This window comes from Muntiacus reevesi, chromosome 4, assembly GCF_963930625.1.
Source record: "Muntiacus reevesi chromosome 4, mMunRee1.1, whole genome shotgun sequence".
Lineage (NCBI taxonomy): Eukaryota > Metazoa > Chordata > Mammalia > Artiodactyla > Cervidae > Muntiacus > Muntiacus reevesi.
The window spans coordinates 117,930,960-117,943,099 of NC_089252.1; the positions used below are offsets into that span (position 1 = coordinate 117,930,960).

At 51.8% G+C, this 12,140-nt stretch overlaps 1 long non-coding RNA gene across 1 annotated transcript in view; it reads right to left on the bottom strand.

Annotated features, from left to right (window-relative positions):
* LOC136167624 (uncharacterized) overlaps positions 1-10,897 on the bottom strand; it is a 114,726-nt gene extending 103,829 nt beyond the window's left edge. The window contains exon 1 of the long non-coding RNA XR_010663099.1: positions 10,850-10,897. This is a non-coding gene — a long non-coding RNA (uncharacterized lncRNA). The remainder of the gene's footprint in view (positions 1-10,849) is intronic.
* Positions 10,898-12,140: the final 1,243 nt, after the last annotated feature.

The window sequence follows — 12,140 nt, forward strand, 5'->3', positions numbered from 1 at the left end:
TGTTCGCGTGATGCTTCCTAAGACCTTCAAGAAAATTAGAGATACCAAGGAAACATTTCAAGCAAAGATGGGCACAATGAAGGACAGAAATGGTATGAACCTAACAGAGGGAGAAGATATTAAGAGGCAGCAACAATACACAGAAGAACTATACAAAGAAGATCTTCATGACCCAGATAACCATGATGGTGTGATCACTCACCGAGAGTCAGACATCCTGGAGTCCAAAGTCAGCAGGTGGGCCTTAGGAAGCATCAGCACCAAGGCTGTTCCTAAAAGCTAAGCCCACCCCGTGCTCCAGGCCCCGTGCGTTAGTTTTCTATGCGCACAGTCACCACAGATGTAATGACTTCAGGCCAACAGCCATCTCGATCTCTCAGCTTCCTCCGGTCAGGTGCTGGCCTGGCTCGGCTTGTCCTCTGCCAGAGGGCTTCCCAGACGGGTCAAGGTGCCGGCCAGGCTGGGGCTCACTGAGACTGCTGGCTGGTGTGGGGTGGAGGCCCTGGCTCCTTTCTGGCTGTCCGTGGGGCTCCCGCAGCGTGGCCCCACTTTCGCACAGCCCAGGAACACGCCCTCCTGCTGCTGTGACCAAGCCTGATCAGAGGAGTGAGTGCCCCACCACCCCTCTGCCATGTAATGTAGCCCAATCAAGGGGGCAGCTACCCTGTTGAACCACAGGCTCTGCCCATTTTCAAGGGAAGGAGATCACCCGGGCTGTGTGCCCCTGGAGACAGCCATCTCGAGCCGTCTCAGAATTCTGCCCGCTGTAGCCTGCAGGTGTCTCGGCATTCCTGAGGGCTTCTGATCAACAGCCCTGAACTCTTCATTAATTATGAATTTTGCTTAGCAACCATTGCCAAGCAACAACTCTTCAGAAAGAAATGTTCAAAGAATTTGTTGGTTGCTGCGCGGTGGAGATGAGGAAGTGAGTGTCAGCGGGTGCTGGGCTGGCCAGCATGTGGGCAGCCCTCTGGCCAGGCTGGGCGAGCTTGAGAAAGTCCCATTACCCCCTCTGGATGTCAGGTTCTCACCTGTCAAACTGGGATTACATCTGAACTCTCTGACTTGAAAGATGAGCAGGTCCAGGGCTACAGGTGGGAGGGGTCCCCAAGTGCATCAGGAGAATGACTGATCCCAGCAGACATGTGCTTCCTTCCACACTCACTCAGCACCCGCTTTGTGCAGGGCCCAGGGGCCCCTCATCATCACTCTCTCCTTCAGTGATTCACAACTAAGTGCCTGTCGTGCGTCCAGCACTGGGACAGTCGCGTTCAGGAGAGGGGAAAGAATGAACAAAATAAACGAGTGACTGTAGAGCATGTCAGCTGGTGAAGGTTCAGTGAAGGTAATTAAAGCTGGAAGTGGGCAGAGGGCGTGATCAGGGGGACGCAGGGCTGTGCTAAGGGAAGGTCTCGCTGGAAGAGGAAGCTGGCAAGACAGGCAGTGCAAGCACCCGGGGCCAGCGTCCAGGCGGGGGCGCCAGCAGGCACAAAGGCCCTGAGGCACGGGGGTCCTGCTGGACGGGCCGGTGGCAAGGCGGGAGGCAGGCCCATCTGAAGGAGCAGTCCCGGCGAACCCCGCAGGAGTGAGGAGGGGCAGGTGCGCCTCCCCGCCCACCACGACAACCCCAGGAGGATTCTGCCACAGGACGGCAGGCCGGGAAGGAACGCTGTTCCCTGAGAACAGAAGAGCACCCAGAAACAGCCCACACGTCCGCAGCAACTCCGTTCGTAACCAGGCGATGCTGCAGGTCAGCAGGACAGGACGGCATTTGTTTTAAGTGTAGATGCGTTGTACACACATGTTGATGTCGTATCACGTAATTTCATAACAGAAAGCAAAGAAAACTGCAGCATGCATTTGCTATCATACAGGTTGAGGACACACAGGAGAAGAATGCCGTGAGGCTTCTTCATGTTGGTCACTCACTGGTGACATCCCCCAGCCCCCTGGTCCTCCTCCAGATGAGGCCCGCAGCTGCCACTGGCCACCGAGGGGGGTGGCCTAGGACCCACCTGCGGGTACCCTTGCTCCCACCTCGGCAGGAGGGCCCGCGTGTGTGCTCCTATGGCACCGCCAGCACCACCAGTGGGCAGGGAGCCTCGAGTCGGGGTGTCGCAGAGCAGGAGACAGGGGAGCGGGCGTCCCCCCTACCCCCCTTGATGCTTGCGGTGTAAGTTCTGTCTCACAGGCCATGCACTGGCAGCGCCTGCTGTGGGCCACGAGCCTCGGCTGGCAACCTCGGGGACGCATGCCTGTCCTACAGACATGGTGGTCCCACTGTCATCAGGTAACTTGCCACACGACACTCATTAAACTAAAAGGGGTGGTGGTGCTGGACTGTTAAGAAAACCCTGTCCAGTGTCCACTCCTGGGTATGCTTGGGAGGAAGGGGAGAGTCCAGTGAACTGATCTGCAGGGACAAACGCCTGCCGGAAGGGGAGCCCCCAGCCGGGACTCTAAGGGGAGTCAGGGGTATGGGGGAAGCTCCGAGTCACGGGGGAGACCTGATGACCGATGGAAACGTGAGGACCACTGTGGAGACAGGAAAATAACTTTAGGAATCAAAATGTAAGAAATTCCCATCAAAATCCCACTGTGACATTCAAGGAGGATAAAATTTGTGTTTTTAAAAGTCTCTGATTTGTGTAGAAATTCAAACAGAGCCAAGACAGCAGAGTCTAGTAGGGGTCTCTCGGGCGAGTTTAATGAGCAGGCAGGAGGGACATGCAATTATCTCGTGGTTGGTCTGCGTGTAAACAGCCCTCAGAGCTCTCCGCCTCTCGCTCTGCGCCCAGGGCTGCCCGACGGGACAGGCGTCTGGGTCTGCTTGCATGTGTCCTGAGTGAGGCAAGGTGAGAGAAGACCAGCAGAGGCACACGCTGCTTGGGCCCCAGGCGGCAGTGCTGGCATCTAGACCTAAAAATGTCACAGCTTTTAGTAAAAGGAGAGGCTCTAAAGTCTCACCAAAAATAGAACAGTGAAGTAATTACACTACTTCCAGGTTATAGAGTACTATACAGCTACTAAAAAGGAGAAGCATGGACTCTGTGGGAGAAGGCGAGGGTGGGATGGTTTGAGAGAGGGCGCTGAAACATGTATATCACCATATGTGAGACAGATCGCCATCCAGGTTCTATGCATGAGACAGGGCGCTCAGGGACGGTGCACTGGGACGACCCTGAGGGATGGGATGGGGAGGGAGGTGGGAGGGGGTTAAGGATGGGGGACATGTGGACACCCGTGGCTGATGCGTGTCGATGTGTGGCAAAAAGCACCACAGTATTGTAAAGTAATTAGTCTCCAATTAAAATAATTTTTTTTAAAATAAAAGAAGGGGCAATGGGACTTCCCTGGTGGTCGAGTGGTCAAGACTGCGAGCTTCCACTGCAGGGGGCACTGGTGTGCTCCCAGGTCAGGGAACTAAGATCCTGCATGCCTCGTGGTGTAGCCAAAGATTCAAAAAACAACAGAAAGGAAGGGGCAGGCCTTCGAGGACTGACATGGGAGGATATCAGGGTCGGGGAGAGAGCGGGTCTGCTGCACCCTGCAGCCGCTGCAGTCCCATCAGGGCGGTGCTACAGACCTGTGAGGGCGACCACCAGGGAAGGCAGGACGAGGTGGCCCCCGTCTCCGGGCAGACCCCACAGCCCGGCCACCCAGCGGGAGCTCTGCAGCTGGGACGGGCAAGCCTGTGCTCCCGGACCGGCTCCCCAAGAGACACGACTGTGCCTCAGAACCTGATGCCACCTGCTTACTCTCCTTGCGGGCAGGGATCTAGAAAGGGATCCATGTGGTGCCGTCACAGTCTGGGTGGGGAGTGTGCCCACACGCGTGTGTGCTTTGGGTCTGTGATGACCCACACGCACCCACAAACACCAGACACGCACACTCCTGCCAGTTAACAGAGTGACATCTGGGAAGTGACAGTGGTAGCAGGTGGTGAGAAAGTGTCACCTTTTCCCTTTTACTTGACATGTTCCTGGAATGTTTAAAGGATTTTTTCTATCTACTAGTTTTGTATTTATAAAATAATTGAGGGATTTGGGATAAAGGTGATAGACTGACCATATGGGTTTCTTTCTGCTTTCACCCAAGACCATACTAACAGAATTTAAGATGTTTAAACATCTGAGCCCACACAGAAAGCATCAGAGGCAATGTGGTGGCTAGAGGTTTTCTCACCTGACTCACAGGCCAGGAAAGTCTTGACCCCAGGGGCTGGTGAGGAGAGCCACCGAGCCCCAGCAGGAAAGGACAAGGCGCCAGGAAGAAAGGGGGCTGGACAGCCTCCACGCACCCCAGCCAGTCCCCATGCGGCCTGTGCCTGACTGCTGGCGGACGCCACCCTCACGACAGGGCTGCAGACTTGCTCTGTGGGGTGCGGAGTGGGTAGGTGAGTGCCCAGGGCACACGGGCGAGGCCAGGCTGACGCAGAGTGGCCACCCCCAGGCTCCCCTCCCCACATGCGAGCAGCAGGAAGCAGGCTGTCCACCTCCTCCACCCAGTGGAAGATCAGACTTCCGGCGTTCCCCCAATAAAACACTGCCCCTACCGGTCACCAATTAAAACCCCAGCCTGAAGCACAGAGCGTCCAGTTGGCTCGACTGTGAATGGAACGTCAAGGATGACCAGACACATGCAGAAAGCCCAACATGAAGGACAGAGAACATGATGACCACAGAAGAGGAAACAGAAGCAACCAAAGCAAGACAGGAAACAGACAGAGACCTTCCAAAAAATGCTAATTAGTTTCCTTATGGAGACACAAGAAATGCTACATGCAGTCCAAAGAATAACACTATGCTCCTTTTAAAAAACAACAGTACCGGATGCTGGTAATGATGTGGAGCAACAGGAACTCTCACCTGTTGGTGGTGGGATGCAAAGCTTTTTTGGAATGCTAGAGATTTCTTACAAAGCTCAACATAATCTTCCCATATAATCCAGCAATCATGCTTCTAGGTATTTATCCAACTGAGTTGAAAACAAATGTCCAGACAAAAACTATTGAGATATTTAGAATTGTTAAAAACTGGAAGCATTCAAAATATTTGTTAATAGTGCATGGATAAACAAATGTGGTACATGCATACAACAGAATATTCAGTGATAAAAAAAGAAATGAGCTATCGACCTACAAACACAAATACGTACGTATATGGAGAAACCTTAAAAGCCTACTGCTAACTGAAAGATGCCAGTATGAAAAGATTACACACCATATGATCTCAAATTTATGACATTCTGGAAAAGACAGAACTACAGAGACAGTGCAAAGGTCAGTGATTACTAAGTGCTGACATTTTTAGGTGAAATTATTCTGCACGAGACTGTGATGGTGGATACAAGACTACACGCACTGTCAAAACCCACAGGATGTACAACACTATGTGTAAACTCGGGAATTTGGTTAACAATAATGCACTAGCATTGGTTCATTAAGTGGAACACATACACCACACTAATGCAAGATGCTAATAACAAGAGAAACGAAGTGTGAGAGGGGCTTCCCAGGCGGCTCAGTAGTAACGAATCGCCTGCCAATGCAGGAGATGCAGCAGGCGTGGGTTCAGTTTCTGGGTCGGGAAGATCCTGTGAAGGAGGAAATGGCAACCCACTCCAGTATTCCCGCCTGGAAAATCCCATGGACAGAGGAGCCTGGTGGGCTACAGTCCATAGGATCACAAAGAGTTAGACATCACTGGGCACACATGGAAGGTATGAGAAAGGCAGATTATATGGGAACTCTCCACACAATTCACTCAATTTTTCTATAAATCTAAAACTTCTAAAAACATAAATTTAATTATTAATTTTTTCAGATGACAGCTGGAAAAAATTGAACTTCAACCTCACCTGTTATATAAAAATTAACTCAAAATGGATCATGGAATTTAATATAAATGCAAAACTATAAAACTTCAGGGGGAAAAAAAAAACAGAAGAAAATCTTCAGTATCGAGAGCTAGTGCTTAAGACTTGTCACCAAAAGCATGATCCATAAAAGGAAAAATTGATAAATTGGAATTCATTAAAATCAAACATTTTTGCTTACAAAGGACCACATTAACAGAATGAAAAGAAAGGCTACAGGCTGGGAGAAATAGCCGCAAATCACAAGTCCAACAAAAAACCAGTTATCTAGAATATATAAAGAACTCTCCAAGTAAAAACCCAAACAACCCAATTAGAAAATGGGCAAAACACATAAACAGATAGTTCACTGAGGAAGACATACAGATGGCAAGTAAGAACACAAAAAGATGTTCAATATCATTACCATTAGAAAAATGCAAGTTAAAACTGCAATGAGATAAACCTATCACAATAGCTAACATTTTAAATAATGATAAAACCAAATGCGGGTGACAATACAGTGAAATTTTATTACTTTTACCCTGCTATGAAATGGTGTGGTCTTTCAGGAAAACAGTGGCTGTTTCTCATAAAACTAAACATGTAAATATCATCAACTGCATCATGCATTTGTCACAGAGAAATGAAAACTTATGTTTCTGCAACAATCTGAATATGAATATTCAGAGCAGCTTTATTTATAAGCCCCAAACTGAAATATCTCAGATGTCCCTCAACAGGTAAATGGTTAAACAGACTGTGGTCCCTCTGTACCATGGAATTCTGCTCAGCAATAAAGGAGCAGACTACTGACACAGGGACAACCAGCATGACTCTCCAGTGGATTACACTGAGTGGAAGAAAGCCAATCACAAAAGCCTTCACACTGCATGATTCCATTCACATAAACTCTTGAAATGACAAAATTACAAAACTGGAGAAGAGATGAGTGACTGCCTAGGACCAGGGATCGGGGGAGAGGAGGCTGTAAAGGGTGGTGCAGGGATCCCAGTGGTGAACATTCTCTGTTCTGACTGCATTAATGTCAGCATCCTGGTTGGGACACTTTCCTACGTCACCAGTGGGAAACTGGGTAAAAAACACAGGTCTCTCTGCATTATTGCTTATAATTGCATGTGGCTATCTCCAGATAGTCTCATTGGAAAAGTCTCATTGACTCACTGGAAAAGACCCTGATGCTGGGAAAGACTGAAGGCAGGAGAAGGGGCTGACAAGGGGATGAGATGGTTGGATGGCATCACCAACTCGATGAACACGAGTTTGAGCAAGCTCTGGGAGTTTTTGATAGACAGGGAAGCCTGGTGTGCTGCAGTCCATGGGGTCGCAAAGAGTCGGACAGGACTGAGTGACTGAACTGAACTGATCTCAAGATAAACAGTTTAATTAAAAATATAAAACTATGACAATGCTGTTTTTAAAAAACATCTATGTGAGGACTGGAAGATAAAGTTGAAGAAACCTAGTAGGAAGTAGGAACAAAAGGAAAAGGAGATGGAAAATAGGAGAGAAAAAAAAAGTCTCAAATAATTAGTCCAGATGGCCCCTCATTTCTTAACTAGAGGCCCAGAAAGGCAACAGAGAAGAAACAAGGAGATAAAAATTGTTTGGATGCCAGGATTGGGGAAGCCATGTAGAACCGAGCCAGCTCGTGCTGAGTCCCAGAAAGGCTGGAAATCAGAGACTCCGGGTTCCCTGAGGCAGGGGCTGGCTGCTGCGTGTGCTCCCCACCCATCTTCGCAGCCAGGGCACCCCCTTGCCCACCCCTAGAAGATGACAGATGTATTCTCGTGGAGATGAGGCAGAGGCTTCCAGGGGCAGCCATGAGGCTCCTAACTGAGGAAGTGGGGAGCAGCAGAAAGTCTACACATGGGGTCACGAGATTCCAAACCCCACACGCCATGCACTCACAGTACACTCACCAGGGGGAGCGTGTGGGGTCACCACCAGGAGGAACACCCATTCACAAGACCCACCCCAAACACGGTCTCATGCAGGTGTTTTTAACTATGTGAAGTACAATCCATGCACAGTGACGCGCCCACATCACCCGTGTCCGGCTGGATGGACCTTCACTAACTCAGCACACCTGTCCCCATGTCCCGGCAGCCCCTCATCCCCGGCTGGCCACACCAGGTGCTGACATCTGGTGACACAGACTCCTTTTGCTGTTTTCAGGGTTCTGTAAGTGGAACCATGCGTGTGCACTGCTTCTGCTGAACATCACATCTGTGAGAACTGCCTGTAGGAACATGTGTACAGATCACTGTCACTGCAACACAATATCCACTGTGGGATACACTGCTTCATCCATCCTACCGTCCATGGGCACTGGGGTGACTTCCAGGTTCAGCTCTTAGATACTCATGTATTTAATCAGCTTTTAGTGCCTCCCATTTAAATATGAATAGACAGGTAAGGATCACCAAACATGGAAGACAGAGGGTCTTCCAATACAGGCAGCAGAGTAAAACTTGAAAGTGAAACTAAAATTAGTATCTTCTGAGCAATACAGAAAGATCCATAAAGGAAACAACAAAGGAAATTCAGGGAACAATTTCTAAGGAGTGCTCAGAAAGTAAATCTGTGGGAGCACAAATTTTACAATTAGGATGATTGGAAAACAAATTTGAGGAAATTTTCCAGAGAGTAAGATAAATGGATAAAGGGAAGAAAAGAAAACCAGGCTGTGGATCCAAGATGTCCAATGTCTGAAAAACAGGAATCAGGGAGACTAGAGAAAACTCAGCACAGATAACAATAAAAGAGAACATTCCAGAACCAAATAACCTTAGTTACCACACTGAGAGGCCTTGTGAAGGGCCCAAAGAATGAAAAAAGACCCAAATTAAGACACATCCACACCACAAAGGCTTGCGTGGGGCCAACACAGGGCACATGAGGTAGGGAGACCAGTGGCGTCCACTTTCTCAGAGCAACACGGAAGCTGGGGGAGCCCCATATACTGAGGAAAAACATACTCCTACCTAGAATTCAACACCCAGCCATGTCATTACCAAGGATAAGTGCAAAACATGCATTTTAAAGGGTAACATAAAACACAGCATTTATGAGCACCACAACCTCAAAAGTTCTGCCTCCTCATACACACTTAGGAAGGCACCCCTGGAGGGATGCACTCGATTACACGAGGGCACAAATCGAGGAGAGGGGCATGGGGACCCCAGATGTGGGGTGCATTCAGGACAAAGGAAACCACAGTACTGGCCAGGTTAGCACCCTGGGCCCCAATTTAAGTTGGTAGATTACCTAATGTGTTTGAATAATAACAATAACAAATATATGGCTATTCCATGGGGGGGGGGAATGCATAAGGAAACAATGTGATCAGAGATACTATGAACAGAGCACAGGATTTTTGTTTTAAGTTTGATGTGCTATAATCTGAATTTTTAAACTATACACATTTTATTATGTTAAAAAAACAAGTACAGAAAAAGTCTCTTCACAATTCAATAAAATGAGGTAGAATCAATATAAAGGCCCTTGGCCTGGAAATTTTAAACCTCTCTCTTAAGCAACATTCAGATTAAAAAAGAAATCAAAATCCACATTTGGAATATCCAGATATACTAAAAACAGTACAGCTGAGTTAATGCTCCTCAGAGAAAAATTCATAGCCTTAAATATTCATGTTAATAAACAAGAAGCAATGAAAATAATTGAATTAAATATTCCTACAATTCTGATACCAATTCCAATGTATGTGTTTTTATAACACCACCAAACAATTCTCCAACACCAGCTGGGGGGTCCTGCAATCCAACCTGGTTGAAACTGCCTGGAAGGACTATCAGGTCAAGGGCTCGGTCTCACGAGATGTCCCACCCCTGTGCCCCTGCCCCCTAGTCACACGTCCAGGGATTGTCCCTGGGCTCCCCTCCTGCCCTCTGTAGATTTGCTGTTCCTACGACCCCCTCCTCGGGTTCGGTTAATTTGCCAGGGAGGCTCAAAGAACTCAGAGAGACATGTCACCTACGAGATAACGGATTTATTGCAGGAGATGACTCAGGAACAGCCGAAGGGAAGAGAGGCACAAGGCGAGGCCTGGCTTGTTACAGACAAGATGACAAATGACCAGCCCCAGGTCAGCAAACTGAGACGTGACTCGTCTCGGCTTGCCCAGAAACAGGGTCTCAAACCAGACCGCCCGCACCTGCCAGCAAAGCTCCTGTCCCCCCTGCAGGACCACGGCCTTACAGTTAGCAACCCTCTTCTCCGCCTGAGTCACCCTGCTGCCCAAAGAAGCCTTTCGGCCCGCACAGCCCCTCCGGGGCCTCTCCAGCTGCTAACGGGAAATGAGGCCCATCAGAACTTTCAAACCGGCTCAGCTGAATTCCCTTTTCTGACAGGAAAGGGACACAGGCTACCTTCCCCAAGTGCACCCCCCCTCTCCACGGATGGCCACGTGCTCACCCACCAGGAAGCTCTCCGCACCCCCTCCTCGTGGCTGTCTTGGGGGCCCCGTTGAGTGAGTGACAGCCCATGGGGGGCTGAAGTCAACCTCCGGGCCCTCTGCGCCACCTCCTTCGGGTGGGAGGGTGGGCGGCAGTGCAATCGAGTAATTCCAGCCCTCTAAACCCCTGCTTCCCTGGTGGCTCAGAGGTTAAAGCGTCTGCCCGCAATGCGGGAGACCTGGGTTCGATCCCTGGGTTGGGAAGATCCCCTGGAGAAGGAAATGGCAACCCACTCCAGTGTTCTTGCCTGGGAAATCCCATGGACGGCGGAGCCTGGCGGGCTACGGCCCACAGGGTCGCCAAGAGTGGGACACGACTGAGCGACTTAACTAACAAACTCCTGCGAGGCGCCGCCATCCCTCTAGTCGCCGTGGAAATACCCAGGTTTCAGTCGCTCCAAGCCAGGCCTGGGGACACAGGAGACACGGCGATCCCACTCAGGGGGCTAGACAGACAGCACGACCGCAGCGGCTCTCTGGCGCAGGACGTCTTACCTTCCAGCCCCGCCTTCTGGCCGAGCATGGGGAGCGGGTGCGGTCCGGCGGGGTCCTGTCTGGCCTGAAGGGCCGGGCGGACAGGCACGGCCTGGAGGAGCTGTCCCCTCCGGCCCCCCGGCGGGGGTGGCCAGGCACGCGTGGCCAGGCACGGCCTCGGCCAAACGTCCCTGCCGCCTAAGGAGGACCACGGCCCGCGGAAACGACGCGTCATAACCGCCTCCCCGTCGGCATCTCTGACTTGGAGTGGCCGGTCGTGCCGCAACAGACGACCCGCCAACATGCTGCCCACGACGGCCTGGGCGCTGCCAACTGGCCACGCGGCACTCCTCGCGGGGAGGCGGCCACACGCTCCGCTGCAGCGCGGCCCCGGAGCTCGGAGCCGCCACGGGGAGAACCGGCGAGTGGCGGCACAGCCGGAACCCAACGCGGGCACCTGGCCCGTGGGGAGGCTTCCAGAAGCCTCTGTGAGCCTGGGGCCTGCGGGTGAGTTCTGGGTTCTTTCTCTTCACTCTCCTCCATGGACCCTGCGAGGTTCTGTGAATTCTGGGTCCGTTCTCCTCAGACTCTCCTCCCTGGCCTCCGGAAGTTTCTGTGAGTGCTCCTTCCGTTTTCTTCAGACGCGGCTCCACGGCCTCCGGGAGGTTCTGGGGGAACCCACCCCAAGTTCAGGACGGAAAGCCGAGGCGTGCGCGGGGGGCGAGGAGCCGCTCCACACCAGAGCCTGGCCCTTGCTCCGCGCAGGAGTGTGGCGGGAGCGCGGGCGGGGCCTCGCGTGCGCCGCGCGTCGGTGGGCGGGCCGGACGAGGCCGCACCCAGGTGCCCGGACTTGAACCGCCCCAGGGGCTTTCAGGGTCCAGCCGTCCGCACGGCGCCTGCGACCCAGCTGGGAAGGCGGGGGCCAGGGGACCAGGTGGTCCTGGAGAACGTGCTCCTCTGCCCCCTGACGGGGTCCCCCCTCCAGGTGGTCCTGGAGAACGTGCTCCTCTGCCCCCTGACGGGGTCCCCCCTCCAGGTGGTCCTGGAGAACGTGCTCCTCTGCCCCCTGACGGGGGTGTCCGCAGGAGGTTCCTCCCGAGGTCTCTCGCCGAGGCCAGTGCATGGCCTTGTCTCCGTGTGCGCACATGGACGACCCACTGTGCGTGTCTCCTTCCTGGTCCTTGCAAGGACGCCAGATTGGATTACGGTCCACACTGATTTTCAGTCGGTCACCTCTTTAAAGCCCGGTCTCCAAATCAGAGCCTCATTCTAATACAAGGGGTTAGGACTTTCACATATGAATTTGAAGAGA